Source organism: Pseudophryne corroboree, chromosome 2 (assembly GCF_028390025.1).
Source record: "Pseudophryne corroboree isolate aPseCor3 chromosome 2, aPseCor3.hap2, whole genome shotgun sequence".
In the NCBI taxonomy this organism is placed as follows: Eukaryota; Metazoa; Chordata; class Amphibia; order Anura; family Myobatrachidae; genus Pseudophryne; species Pseudophryne corroboree.
Window position 1 is genome coordinate 25,124,625 of NC_086445.1, and position 14,367 is coordinate 25,138,991.

At 55.4% G+C, this 14,367-nt stretch overlaps 1 protein-coding gene across 2 annotated transcripts in view; it reads left to right on the top strand.

Moving 5' to 3' along the window:
* Nucleotides 1–383: 383 nt before the first annotated feature.
* The window catches only part of LOC134993975 (oocyte zinc finger protein XlCOF8.4-like), a 90,967-nt gene continuing 76,983 nt past the window's right edge, over nucleotides 384–14,367 (top strand). The window contains exon 1 of one of the 2 annotated variants that reach the window (XM_063950917.1): nucleotides 384–566. The gene's annotated coding sequence lies outside the window, so the exon portion shown is untranslated. The remainder of the gene's footprint in view (nucleotides 567–14,367) is intronic. The other variant, XM_063950916.1, reaches the window with a different exon arrangement.

The following is a 14,367-nucleotide window of genomic DNA, read 5'->3' on the forward strand; positions in this document are numbered from 1 at the left end:
TTCTAGAACACATTTAATAGACTTTATTCACTTTTCTTGTATATTTCACCGACTGTTTTCTTTTAATACTGATCATAATTCTTATAATAACCGATAGAAGTTATATTTTATATTGTACACCTTGTCCTTTGTGACTGACCCGCAATGTGCAGGAAATAGATGAGGTATGAGGTGGATGTAGATATTACACATACTGATATTACTACACCTGTGAGGAGAGCGCCACCCTCTGTGCAGTATGTGGTAACACAGGCTGTGCCTCATTCATCACTTGTTATACTGTCCTCTCCTCTATACATAGCAATGTCTGTATACCTGCCTGTACTACATCCATCTTTCTCACCCCACCTCCGGCTATCAGTGACTACAGGCCTCGTTACTATGGCGACGCCCCAATGATGACCAGCACTACCGGCGTCTCAAGCCTCGTTCCAGCGTCTGATCCGCCCCGCTCCCCGCACGTGACCGGCACTTCCTGCGTCCCAAGCCTCGTTTCTATTCCAGCCAGGTGCTCAGATTTCCCGTCCCCCAGGTGATTGCTGCCAGTGACCCGCTCCACTATTACAGTAAGTGCTGTCCTCCCCCTGTCTGACTACTGCTGGGAGGGGTGTGTGTGACTGGTACTGTACTGGGAGAGGGGTGTGTGACTGGTACTGTACAGGGAGAGAGGTGTGTGTGACTGGTACTGTACTGGGAGAGGTGTGTGTGTGACTGGTACTGTACTGGGAGAGGGGTGTGTGACTGGTACTGTACTGGGAGAGGAGTGTGTGACTGGTACTGTACTAGGAGAGGGGTGTGTGTGACTGGCACTGTACTGGGAGAGGTGTGTGTGTGACTGGTACTGTACTGGGAGAGGTGTGTGTGTGACTGGTACTGTACTGGGAGAGGTGTGTGTGTGTGACTGGTACTGTACTGGGAGAGGAGTGTGTGTGACTGGTACTGTACTGGGAGAGGGGTGTGTGTGACTGGTACTGTACTGGGAGAGGTGTGTGTGTGACTGGTACTGTACTGGGAGAGGGGTGTGTGTGACTGGCACTGTACTGGGAGAGGTGTGTGTGTGACTGGTACTGTACTGGGAGAGGTGTGTGTGTGACTGGTACTGTACTGGGAGAGGTGTGTGTGTGACTGGTACTGTACTGGGAGAGGAGTGTGTGTGTGACTGGTACTGTACTGGGAGAGGGGTGTGTGTGACTGGTACTGTACTGGGAGAGGTGTGTGTGTGACTGGTACTGTACTGGGAGAGGTGTGTGTGTGACTGGTACTGTACTGGGAGAGGAGTGTGTGTGTGACTGGTACTGTACTGGGAGAGGGGTGTGTGTGACTGGTACTGTACTGGGAGAGGTGTGTGTGTGACTGGTACTGTACTGGGAGAGGTGTGTGTGTGTGACTGGTACTGTACTGGGAGAGGGGTGTGTGTGACTGGTACTGTACTGGGAGAGGGGTGTGTGTGACTGGCACTGTACTGGGAGAGGGGTGTGGGTGACTGGTAATGTACTGGGAGAGGGGTGTGTGTGACTGGCACTGTACTGGGAGAGGTGTGTGTGTGACTGGTACTGTACTGGGAGAGGTGTGTGTGACTGGTACTGTACTGGGAGAGGGGTGTGTAACTGGTACTGTACTGGGAGAGGGGTGTGTGTGTGACTGGTACTGTACTGGGAGAGGGGTGTGTGTGACTGGTACTGTACTGGGAGAGGGGTGTGTGACTGGTACTGTACTGGGAGAGGGGTGTGTAACTGGTACTGTTCTGGGAGAGGGGTGTGTGTGACTGGTACTGTACTGGGAGAGGGGTGTGTGTGACTGGTACTGTACTGGGAGAGGGGTGTGTGTGACTGGTACTATACTGGGAGAGGGGTGTGTGTGACTGGTACTGTACTGGGAGAGGGGTGTGTGTGACTGGCACTGTACTGGGAGAGGGGTGTGTGTGACTGGTACTGTACTGGGAGAGGGGTGTGTGTGACTGGTACTGTACTGGGAGAGGGGTGTGTGTGACTGGTACTGTACTGGGAGAGGGGTGTGTAACTGGTACTGTACTGGGAGAGGGGTGTGTGACTGGTACTGTACTGGGAGAGGGGTGTGTGACTGGTACTGTACTGGGAGAGGGGTGTGTGACTGGTACTGTACTGGGAGAGGGGTGTGTGACTGGTACTGTACTGGGAGAGGGGTGTGTAACTGGTACTGTACTGGGAGAGGGCTGTGTGTGACTGGTACTGTACTGGGAGAGGGCTGTGTGTGACTGGTACTGTACTGGGAGAGGGGTGTGTAACTGGTACTGTACTGGGAGAGGTGTGTGTGTGACTGGTACTGTACTGGGAGAGGTGTGTGTGTGACTGGTACTGTACTGGGAGAGGTGTGTGTGTGACTGGTACTGTACTGGGAGAGGAGTGTGTGTGTGACTGGTACTGTACTGGGAGAGGGCTGTGTGTGACTGGTACTGTACTGGGAGAGGGCTGTGTGTGTGTGACTGGCACTGTACTGGGAGAGGGGTGTGTGTGACTGGTGCTGTACTGGGAGAGGGGTGTGTGTGTGTGACTGGCACTGTACTGGGAGAGGGGTGTGTGTGACTGGTACTGTGCTGGGAGAGGGGTGTGTGTGACTGGTACTGTACTGGGAGAGGGGTGTGTGACTGGCACTGTACTGGGAGAGGGGTGTGTGTGACTGGTACTGTACTGGGAGAGGAGTGTGTGTGTGACTGGTACTGTACTGGGAGAGGGGTGTGTGTGACTGGTACTGTACTGGGAGAGGTGTGTGTGTGTGACTGGTACTGTACTGGGAGAGGGGTGTGTGTGACTGGTACTGTACTGGGAGAGGGGTGTGTGTGACTGGCACTGTACTGGGAGAGGGGTGTGGGTGACTGGTAATGTACTGGGAGAGGGGTGTGTGTGACTGGCACTGTACTGGGAGAGGTGTGTGTGTGACTGGTACTGTACTGGGAGAGGTGTGTGTGACTGGTACTGTACTGGGAGAGGGGTGTGTAACTGGTACTGTACTGGGAGAGGGGTGTGTGTGTGACTGGTACTGTACTGGGAGAGGGGTGTGTGTGACTGGTACTGTACTGGGAGAGGGGTGTGTGACTGGTACTGTACTGGGAGAGGGGTGTGTGACTGGTACTGTACTGGGAGAGGGGTGTGTGTGACTGGTACTGTACTGGGAGAGGGGTGTGTGTGACTGGTACTGTACTGGGAGAGGGGTGTGTGTGACTGGTACTGTACTGGGAGAGGGGTGTGTGTGACTGGTACTGTACTGGGAGAGGGGTGTGTGTGACTGGCACTGTACTGGGAGAGGGGTGTGTGTGACTGGTACTGTACTGGGAGAGGGGTGTGTGTGACTGGTACTGTACTGGGAGAGGGGTGTGTGTGACTGGTACTGTACTGGGAGAGGGGTGTGTAACTGGTACTGTACTGGGAGAGGGGTGTGTGACTGGTACTGTACTGGGAGAGGGGTGTGTGACTGGTACTGTACTGGGAGAGGGGTGTGTGACTGGTACTGTACTGGGAGAGGGGTGTGTGACTGGTACTGTACTGGGAGAGGGGTGTGTGACTGGTACTGTACTGGGAGAGGGCTGTGTGTGACTGGTACTGTACTGGGAGAGGGCTGTGTGTGACTGGTACTGTACTGGGAGAGGGGTGTGTAACTGGTACTGTACTGGGAGAGGGGTGTGTGACTGGTACTGTACTGGGAGAGGGGTGTGTAACTGGTACTGTACTGGGAGAGGGGTGTGTGACTGGTACTGTACTGGGAGTGGGGTGTGTGTGACTGGTACTGTACTGGGAGAGGGGTGTGTAACTGGTACTGTACTGGGAGAGGGGTGTGTGACTGGTACTGTACTGGGAGAGGGGTGTGTGACTGGTACTGTACTGGGAGAGGGGTGTGTAACTGGTACTGTACTGGGAGAGGGGTGTGTGACTGGTACTGTACTGGGAGAGGGGTGTGTGACTGGTACTGTACTGGGAGAGGGGTGTGTGACTGGTACTGTGCTGGGAGAGGGGTGTGTGTGACTGGTACTGTACTGGGAGAGGGCTGTGTGTGACTGGTACTGTACTGGGAGAGGGGTGTGTAACTGGTACTGTACTGGGAGAGGGGTGTGTGACTGGTACTGTACTGGGAGAGGGGTGTGTAACTGGTACTGTACTGGGAGAGGGGTGTGTGTGTGACTGGTACTGTACTGGGAGAGGGGTGTGTGTGACTGGTACTGTACTAGGAGAGGGGTGTGTGACTGGTACTGTACTGGGAGAGGGGTGTGTAACTGGTACTGTACTGGGAGAGGGGTGTGTGTGACTGGTACTGTACTGGGAGAGGGGTGTGTGTGACTGGTACTGTACTGGGAGAGGGGTGTGTGTGACTGGTACTGTACTGGGAGAGGGGTGTGTGTGACTGGTACTGTACTGGGAGAGGGGTGTGTGTGACTGGTACTGTACTGGGAGAGGGGTGTGTAACTGGTACTGTACTGGGAGAGGGGTGTGTGACTGGTACTGTACTGGGAGAGGGGTGTGTGACTGGTACTGTACTGGGAGAGGGGTGTGTAACTGGTACTGTACTGGGAGAGGGGTGTGTGTGACTGGTACTGTACTGGGAGAGGGGTGTGTGTGACTGGTACTGTACTGGGAGAGGGGTGTGTGTGACTGGTACTGTGCTGGGAGAGGGGTGTGTGTGACTGGTACTGTACTGGGAGAGGGCTGTGTGTGTGTGTGACTGGCACTGTACTGGGAGAGGGGTGTGTGTGACTGGTGCTGTACTGGGAGAGGGGTGTGTGTGTGTGACTGGCACTGTACTGGGAGAGGGGTGTGTGTGACTGGTACTGTGCTGGGAGAGGGGTGTGTGTGACTGGTACTGTACTGGGAGAGGGGTGTGTGACTGGCACTGTACTGGGAGAGGGGTGTGTGTGACTGGTACTGTACTGGGAGAGGGGTGTGTGACTGGTACTGTACTGGGAGAGGGGTGTGTGTGACTGGTACTGTACTGGGAGAGGGTGTGTGTGACTGGTACTGTACTGGGAGAGGTGTGTGTGACTGGTACTGTACTGGGAGAGGTGTGTGTGTGTGACTGGTACTGTACTGGGAGAGGGGTGTGTGACTGGTACAGTACTGGGAGAGGGCTGTGTGTGACTGGTACTGTACTGGGAGAGGTGTGTGTGACTGGTACTGTACTGGGAGAGGGGTGTGTGTGACTGGTACTGTACTGGGAGAGGTGTGTGTGACTGGTACTGTACTGGGAGAGGGGTGTGTGACTGGTACAGTACTGGGAGAGGGGTGTGTGACTGGTACAGTACTGGGAGAGGGCTGTGTGTGACTGGTACTGTACTGGGAGAGGTGTGTGTGACTGGTACTGTACTGGGAGAGGGCTGTGTGTGACTGGTACTGTACTGGGAGAGGTGTGTGTGACTGGTACTGTACTGGGAGAGGGGTGTGTGTGACTGGTACTGTACTGGGAGAGGAGTGTGTGACTGGTACTGTACTGGGAGAGGTGTGTGTGACTGGTACTGTACTGGGAGAGGAGTGTGTGTGACTGATACTGTACTGGGAGAGGGGTGTGTGACTGGTACTGTACTGGGAGAGGGCTGTGTGTGACTGGTACTGTACTGGGAGAGGTGTGTGTGACTGGTACTGTACTGGGAGAGGGCTGTGTGTGACTGGTACTGTACTGGGAGAGGTGTGTGTGACTGGTACAGTACTGGGAGAGGGCTGTGTGTGACTGGTACTGTACTGGGAGAGGTGTGTGTGACTGGTACTGTACTGGGAGAGGGGTGTGTGACTGGTACAGTACTGGGAGAGGGCTGTGTGTGACTGGTACTGTACTGGGAGAGGTGTGTGTGACTGGTACTGTACTGGGAGAGGGGTGTGTGACTGGTACTGTATTGGGAGAGGGCTGTGTGTGACTGGTACTGTACTGGGAGAGGGGTGTGTGTGACTGGTACTGTACTGGGAGAGGTGTGTGTGACTGGTACTGTACTGGGAGAGGGGTGTGTGTGACTGGTACTGTACTGGGAGAGGGGTGTGTGTGACTGGTACTGTACTGGGAGAGGGGTGTGTGTGACTGGTATTATACTGGGAGAGGGGTGTGTGTGACTGGTACTGTACTGGGAGAGGGGTGTGTGTGACTGGTACTGTACTGGGAGAGGGGTGTGTGTGACTGGTACTGTACTGGGAGAGGGGTGTGTGTGACTGGTACTGTACTGGGAGAGGGGTGTGTGTGACTGGTACTGTACTGGGAGAGGGGTGTGTGTGACTGGTACTGTACTGGGAGAGGGGTGTGTGTGACTGGTACTGTACTGGGAGAGGGGTGTGTGTGACTGGTACTGTACTGGGAGAGGGGTGTGTGTGACTGGTACTGTGCTGGGAGAGGGGTGTGTGTGACTGGTACTGTACTGGGAGAGGGGTGTGTGTGACTGGTACTGTACTGGGAGAGGGGTGTGTGTGACTGGCACTGTACTGGGAGAGGGGTGTGTGTGACTGGTACTGTACTGGGAGAGGGGTGTGTGTGACTGGTACTGTACTGGGAGAGGGGTGTGTGTGACTGGTACTGTGCTGGGAGAGGGGTGTGTGTGACTGGTACTGTACTGGGAGAGGTGTGTGTGACTGGTACTGTACTGGGAGAGGGGTGTGTGACTGGTACTGTACTGGGAGAGGGGTGTGTGTGACTGGTACTGTACTGGGAGAGGGGTGTGTGTGACTGGTACTGTACTGGGAGAGGAGTGTGTGTGACTGGCACTGTACTGGGAGAGAGGGGTGTGTGACTGGTACTGTGCTGGGAGAGGGGTGTGTGTGACTGGTACTGTACTGGGAGAGGGGTGTGTGTGTGACTGGTACTGTACTGGGAGAGGGGTGTGTGTGACTGGCACTGTACTGGGAGAGAGGGGTGTGTGTGACTGGTACTGTACTGGGAGAGGGGTGTGTGTGACTGGTACTGTACTTGGAGAGGAGTGTGTGTGACTGGCACTGTACTGGGAGAGAGGGGTGTGTGTGACTGGTACTGTACTGGGAGAGGGGTGTGTGTGACTGGCACTGTACTGGGAGAGAGGGGTGTGTGTGTGACTGGTACTGTACTGGGAGAGGGGTGTGTGTGACTGGTACTGTACTTGGAGAGGAGTGTGTGTGACTGGCACTGTACTGGGAGAGAGGGGTGTGTGTGACTGGTACTGTACTGGGAGAGAGGGGTGTGTGTGACTGGTACTGTACTGGGAGAGGAGTGTGTGTGACTGGCACTGTACTGGGAGAGAGGGGTGTGTGTGACTGGTACTGTACTGGGAGAGGGGTGTGTGTGACTGGCACTGTACTGGGAGAGAGGGGTGTGTGTGTGACTGGTACTGTACTGGGAGAGGGGTGTGTGTGACTGGTACTGTACTGGGAGAGGGGTGTGTGTGACTGGTACTGTACTGGGAGAGGGGTGTGTGTGACTGGTACTGTACTTGGAGAGGAGTGTGTGTGACTGGCACTGTACTGGGAGAGAGGGGTGTGTGTGACTGGTACTGTACTGGGAGAGGGGTGTGTGTGACTGGTACTGTACTGGGAGAGGGTGTTTGTGACTGGTACTGTACTGGGAGAGGGGTGTGTGTGTGACTGGTACTGTACTGGGAGAGGGGTGTGTGTGACTGGTACTGTGCTGGGAGAGGGGTGTGTGTGACTGGTACTGTGCTGGGAGAGGGTGTGTGTGACTGGTACTGTGCTGGGAGAGGGGTGTGTGTGACTGGTACTGTACTGGGAGAGGTGTGTGTGTGTGACTGGTACTGTACTGGGAGAGGGGTGTGTGTGTGACTGGTACTTTACTGGGAGAGAGGTGTGTGTGACTGGTACTGTGCTGGGAGAGGGGTGTGTGTGACTGGTACTGTACTGGGAGAGGGGTGTGTGTGACTGGTACTGTGCTGGGAGAGGGGTGTGTGTGACTGGTACTGTACTGGGAGAGGGGTGTGTGTGACTGGTACTGTACTGGGAAAGAGGTGTGTGTGACTGTTACTGTACTGGGAGAGGGGTGTGTGTGACTGGTACTGTACTGGGAAAGAGGTGTGTGTGACTGGTACTGTACTGGGAGAGGGGTGTGTGTGACTGGTACTGTACTGGGAGAGGGGTGTGTGTGACTGGCACTGTACTGGGAGAGGGGTGTGTGTGACTGGTACTGTACTGGGAAAGAGGTGTGTGTGACTGGTACTGTACTGGGAGAGGTGTGTGTGTGACTGGTACTGTACTGGGAGAGGGGTGTGTGTGACTGGCACTGTACTGGGAGAGGGGTGTGTGTGACTGGTACTGTACTGGGAAAGAGGTGTGTGTGACTGGTACTGTACTGGGAGAGGTGTGTGTGTGACTGGTACTGTACTGGGAGAGGGGTGTGTGTGACTGGTGCTGTACTGGGAGAGGGGTGTGTGTGACTGGTGCTGTACTGGGAGAGGGGTGTGTGTGACTGGTACTGTACTGGGAGAGGGGTGTGTGTGACTGGCACTGTACTGGGAGAGGGGTGTGCGTGACTGGTACTGTACTGGGAAAGAGGTGTGTGTGACTGGTACTGTACTGGGAGAGGGGTGTGTGTGACTGGTACTGTACTGGGAAAGAGGTGTGTGTGACTGGTACTGTACTGGGAGAGGGGTGTGTGTGACTGGTACTGTACTGGGAGAGGGGTGTGTGTGACTGGTACTGTACTGGGAAAGAGGTGTGTGTGACTGGCACTGTACTGGGAGAGGGGTGTGTGTGACTGGTACTGTGCTGGGAGAGGGGTGTGTGTGACTGGTACTGTACTGGGAAAGAGGTGTGTGTGACTGGTACAGTACTGGGAGAGGTGTTTGTGACTGGTACTGTACTGGGAGAGGGGTGTGTGTGACTGGTACTGTACTGGGAGAGGGGTGTGTGTGACTGGTACTGTACTGGGAGAGGTGTGTGTGTGACTGGTACTGTACTGGGAGAGGGTGTGTGTGACTGGTACTGTACTGGGAGAGGATGTGTGTGTGACTGGTACTGTACTGGGAGAGGGGTGTGTGTGACTGGTACTGTACTGGGAGAGGGGTGTGTGTGACTGGTGCTGTACTGGGAGAGGGATCTGTGTGACTGGTACTGTACTGGGAGAGGATGTGTGTGTGACTGGTACTGTACTGGGAGAGGGGTGTGTGTGACTGATACTGTACTGGGAGAGGGGTGTGTGTGACTGGTACTGTACTGGGAGAGGGGTGTGTGTGACTGGTACTGTACTGGGAGAGGAGTGTGTGTGACTGGTACTGTACTGGGAGAGGGGTGAGTGTGACTGGTACTGTACTGGGAGAGGGGTGTGTGACTGGTACTGTACTGGGAGAGGGGTGTGTGACTGGTACTGTACTGGGAGAGGGGTGTGTGACTGGTACTGTACTGGGAGAGGGGTGTGTGTGACTGGTACTGTACTGGGAGAGGAGTGTGTGTGACTGGTACTGTACTGGGAGATGAGTGTGTGGTACTGTACTGGGAGAGGAGTGTGTGTGACTGGTACTGTACTGGGAGAGGGGTGTGTGTGACTGGTACTGTACTGGGAGATGAGTGTGTGACTGGTACTGTACTGGGAGAGGAGTGTGTGTGACTGGTACTGTACTGGGAGAGGAGTGTGTGTGACTGGTACTGTACTGGGAGAGGGGTGTGTGTGACTGGCACTGTACTGGGAGAGGGGTGTGTGTGACTGGTACTGTACTGGGAGAGGGGTGTGTGTGACTGGTACTGTACTGGGAGAGGATGTGTGTGTGACTGGCACTGTACTGGGAGAGGGGTGTGTGTGACTGGTACTGTACTGGGAGAGGGGTGTGTGTGTGACTGGTACTGTACTGGGAGAGGTGTGTGTGACTGGCACTGTACTGGGAGAGGTGTGTGTGTGACTGGTACTGTACTGGGAGAGGGGTGTGTGTGTGACTGGTACTGTACTGGGACAGGGGTGTGTGTGACTGGTACTGTACTGGGAGAGGGGTGTGTGTGACTGGTACTGTACTGGGAGAGGGGTGTGTGTGACTGGTACTGTACTGGGAGAGGGGTGTGTGACTGGTATAGTACTGGGAGAGGTGTGTGTGTGTGACTGGTACTGTACTGGGAGAGGGGTGTGTGTGACTGGTACTGTACTGGGAGAGGGGTGTGTGTGACTGGTACTGTACTGGGAGAGGGGTGTGTGTGACTGGTACTGTACTGGGAGAGGGGTGTGTTTGACTGGTACTGTACTGGGAGAGGGGTGTGTGTGACTGGTGCTGTATTGGGAGAGGGGTGTGTGTGACTGGTGCTGTACTGGGAGAGGGGTGTGTGTGACTGGTACTGTACTGGGAGAGGGGTGTGTGTGACTGGCACTGTACTGGGAGAGGGGTGTGTGTGACTGGTACTGTACTGGGAGAGGGCTTTGTGTGACTGGTACTGTACTGGGAGAGGGGTGTGTGACTGGCACTGTACTGGGAGAGGGGTGTGTGTGACTGGTACTGTACTGGGAGAGGGGTGTGTGTGACTGGTACTGTACTGGAAGAGGGGTGTGTGTGACTGGTACTGTACTGGAAGAGGGGTGTGTGTGACTGGTGCTGTACTGGAAGAGGGGTGTGTGACTGGTACTGTACTGGGAGAGGTGTGTGTGTGACTGGTGCTGTACTGGGAGAGGGGTGTGTGTGACTGGTACTGTACTGGGAGAGGAGTGTGTGTGACTGGTACTGTACTGGGAGAGGAGTGTGTGTGACTGGTACTGTACTGGGAGAGGATGTGTGTGTGACTGGCACTGTACTGGGAGAGGGGTGTGTGTGACTGGTACTGTACTGGGTGAGGGGTGTGTGACTGGCACTGTACTGGGAGAGGGGTGTGTGTGACTGGTACTGTACTGGGAGAGGGGTGTGTGACTGGCACTGTACTGGGAGAGGTGTGTGTGTGACTGGTACTGTACTGGGAGAGGGGTGTGTGTGTGACTGGTACTGTACTGGGAGAGGGGTGTGTGTGACTGGTACTGTACTGGGAGAGGGGTGTGTGTGACTGGTACTGTACTGGGAGAGGGGTGTGTGTGACTGGTACTGTACTGGGAGAGGGGTGTGTGACTGGTACAGTACTGGGAGAGGGGTGTGTGTGTGACTGGTACTGTACTGGGAGAGGGGTGTGTGTGACTGGTACTGTACTGGGAGAGGTGTGTGTGTGACTGGTACTGTACTGGGAGAGGGGTGTGTTTGACTGGTACTGTACTGGGAGAGGGGTGTGTGTGACTGGTACTGTACTGGGAGAGGGGTGTGTGTGACTGGTGCTGTACTGGGAGAGGGGTGTGTGTGACTGGTACTGTACTGGGAGAGGGGTGTGTGTGACTGGCACTGTACTGGGAGAGGGGTGTGTGTGACTGGTACTGTACTGGGAGAGGGCTGTGTGTGACTGGTACTGTACTGGGAGAGGGGTGTGTGACTGGCACTGTACTGGGAGAGGGGTGTGTGTGACTGGTACTGTACTGGGAGAGGGGTGTGTGTGTGACTGGTACTGTACTGGGAGAGGGGTGTGTGTGACTGGTACTGTACTGGGAGAGGATGTGTTTGTGACTGGTACTGTACTGGGAGAGGGGTGTGTGTGACTGGTACTGTGCTGGGAGGGGTGTGTGTGTGACTGGCGCTGTACTGGGAGAGGGGTGTGTGACTGGTACTGTACTGGGAGAGGGGTGTGTGACTGGTACTGTACTGGGAGAGGGGTGTGTGTGACTGGTACTGTACTGGGAGAGGGGTGTGTGTGACTGGTACTGTACTGGAAGAGGGGTGTGTGTGACTGGTGCTGTACTGGAAGAGGGGTGTGTGACTGGTACTGTACTGGGAGAGGTGTGTGTGTGACTGGTGCTGTACTGGGAGAGGGGTGTGTGTGACTGGTACTGTACTGGGAGAGGGGTGTGTGACTGGTACTGTACTGGGAGAGGGGTGTGTGTGACTGGTGCTGTACTGGGAGAGGGGTGTGTGTGACTGGTACTGTACTGGGAGAGGGGTGTGTGACTGGTACTGTACTGGGAGAGGGGTGTGTGTGACTGGTGCTGTACTGGGAGAGGGGTGTGTGTGACTGGTACTGTACTGGGAGAGGGGTGTGTGTGACTGGTACTGTACTGGGAGAGGGTGTGTGTGTGACTGGTACTGTACTGGGAGAGGAGTGTGTGACTGGTACTGTACTGGGAGAGGGGTGTGTGTGACTGGTACTGTACTGGGAGAGGAGTGTGTGTCTGGTACTGTACTGGGAGAGGGGTGTGTGTGACTGGCACTGTACTGGGAGAGGGGTGTGTGTGACTGGTACTGTACTGGGAGAGGGGTGTGTGACTGGTACTGTACTGGGAGAGGGGTGTGTGTGACTGGTACTGTACTGGGAGAGGGGTGTGTGTGACTGGTACTGTACTGGGAGAGGGGTGTGTGTGACTGGCACTGTACTGGGAGAGGGGTGTGTGTGACTGGTACTGTACTGGGAGAGGGGTGTGTGACTGGTACTGTACTGGGAGAGGGGTGTGTGTGACTGGTACTGTACTGGGAGAGGGGTGTGTGTGACTGGTGCTGTACTGGGAGAGGAGTGTGTGTGACTGGTACTGTACTGGGAGAGGTGTGTGTGTAACTGGTGCTGTACTGGGAGGGGGGAGTGTGTGACTGGTACTGTACTGGGAGAGGGGTGTGTGTGACTGGTACTGTACTGGGAGAGGGGTGTGTGTGACTGGTGCTGTACTGGGAGAGGAGTGTGTGTGACTGGTACTGTACTGGGAGAGGTGTGTGTGTAACTGGTGCTGTACTGGGAGGGGGGAGTGTGTGACTGGTACTGTACTGGGAGAGGGGTGTGTGTGACTGGTACTGTACTGGGAGAGGGGTGTGTGTGACTGGCACTGTACAGGGAGAGGGGTGTGTGTGACTGGTACTGTACTGGGAGAGGGGTGTGTGACTGGTACTGTACTGGGAGAGGGTTGTGTGTGACTGGTACTGTACTGGGAGAGGGGTGTGACTGACTGGTACTGTGCTGGGAGAGGGGTGTGTGTGACTGGCACTGTACAGGGAGAGGGGTGTGTGTGACTGGTACTGTACTGGGAGAGGGGTGTGTGACTGGTACTGTACTGGGAGAGGGGTGTGTGTGACTGGCACTGTACTGGGAGAGGGGTGTGTGTGACTGGTACTGTACTGGGAGAGGGGTGTGTGACTGGTACTGTACTGGGAGAGGGGTGTGACTGACTGGTACTGTACTGGGAGAGGGGTGTGTGTGACTGGCACTGTACAGGGAGAGGGGTGTGTGTGACTGGTACTGTACTGGGAGAGGGGTGTGTGACTGGTACTGTACTGGGAGAGGGGTGTGTGTGACTGGCACTGTACTGGGAGAGGGGTGTGTGTGACTGGTACTGTACTGGGAGAGGGGTGTGTGACTGGTACTGTACTGGGAGAGGGTTGTGTGTGACTGGTACTGTACTGGGAGAGGGGTGTGACTGACTGGTACTGTGCTGGGAGAGGGGTGTGTGTGACTGGTACTGTGCTGGGAGAGGGGTGTGTGACTGGTGCTGTACTGGGAGAGGTGTGTGTGTGACTGGTGCTGTACTGAGAGAGGGGTGTGTGACTGGTACTGTACTGGGAGAGGGTTGTGTGTGACTGGTACTGAACTGGGAGAGGAGTGTGTGTCTGGTACTGTACTGGGAGAGGGGTGTGACTGACTGGTACTGTACTGGGAGAGGGTGTGTGTGTGACTGGTACTGTACTGGGAGAGGGTGTGTGTGTGTGACTGGTACTGTACTGGGAGAGGAGTGTGTGACTGGTACTGTACTGGGAGAGGGGTGTGTGTGTGACTGGTACTGTACTGGGAGAGGGGTGTGTGTGTGACTGGTACTGTACTGGGAGAGGGGTGTGTGTGTGACTGGTACTGTACTGGGAGAGGGGTGTGTGACTGGTACTGTACTGGGAGAGGGGTGTGTGTGTGTGACTGGTACTGTACTGGGAGAGGTGTGTGTGTGACTGGTACTGTACTGGGAGAGGGGTGTGTGTGTGACTGGTACTGTACTGGGAGAGGGGTGTGTGACTGGTACTGTACTGGGAGAGGGGTGTGTAACTGGTACTGTACTGGGAGAGGGGTGTGTGACTGGTACTGTACTGGGAGAGGGGTGTGTGTGACTGGTACTGTACTGGGAGAGGGGTGTGACTGACTGGTACTGTTCTGGGAGAGGGGTGTGACTGACTGGTACTGTTCTGGGAGAGGGGTGTGACTGACTGGTACTGTACTGGGAGAGGGGTGTGTGTGACTGGTACTGTACTGGGAGAGAGGTGTGTGTGTGACTGGTACTGTACTGGGAGAGGTGTGTGTGACTGGTACTGTACTGGGAGAGGGGTGTGTGTGTGACTGGTACAGAACTGGGAGAGGAGTGTGTGTGACTGGTGCTGTACTGGGAGAGGTGTGTGTGTGACTGGTACTGTACTGAGAGAGGGGTGTGTGACTGGTA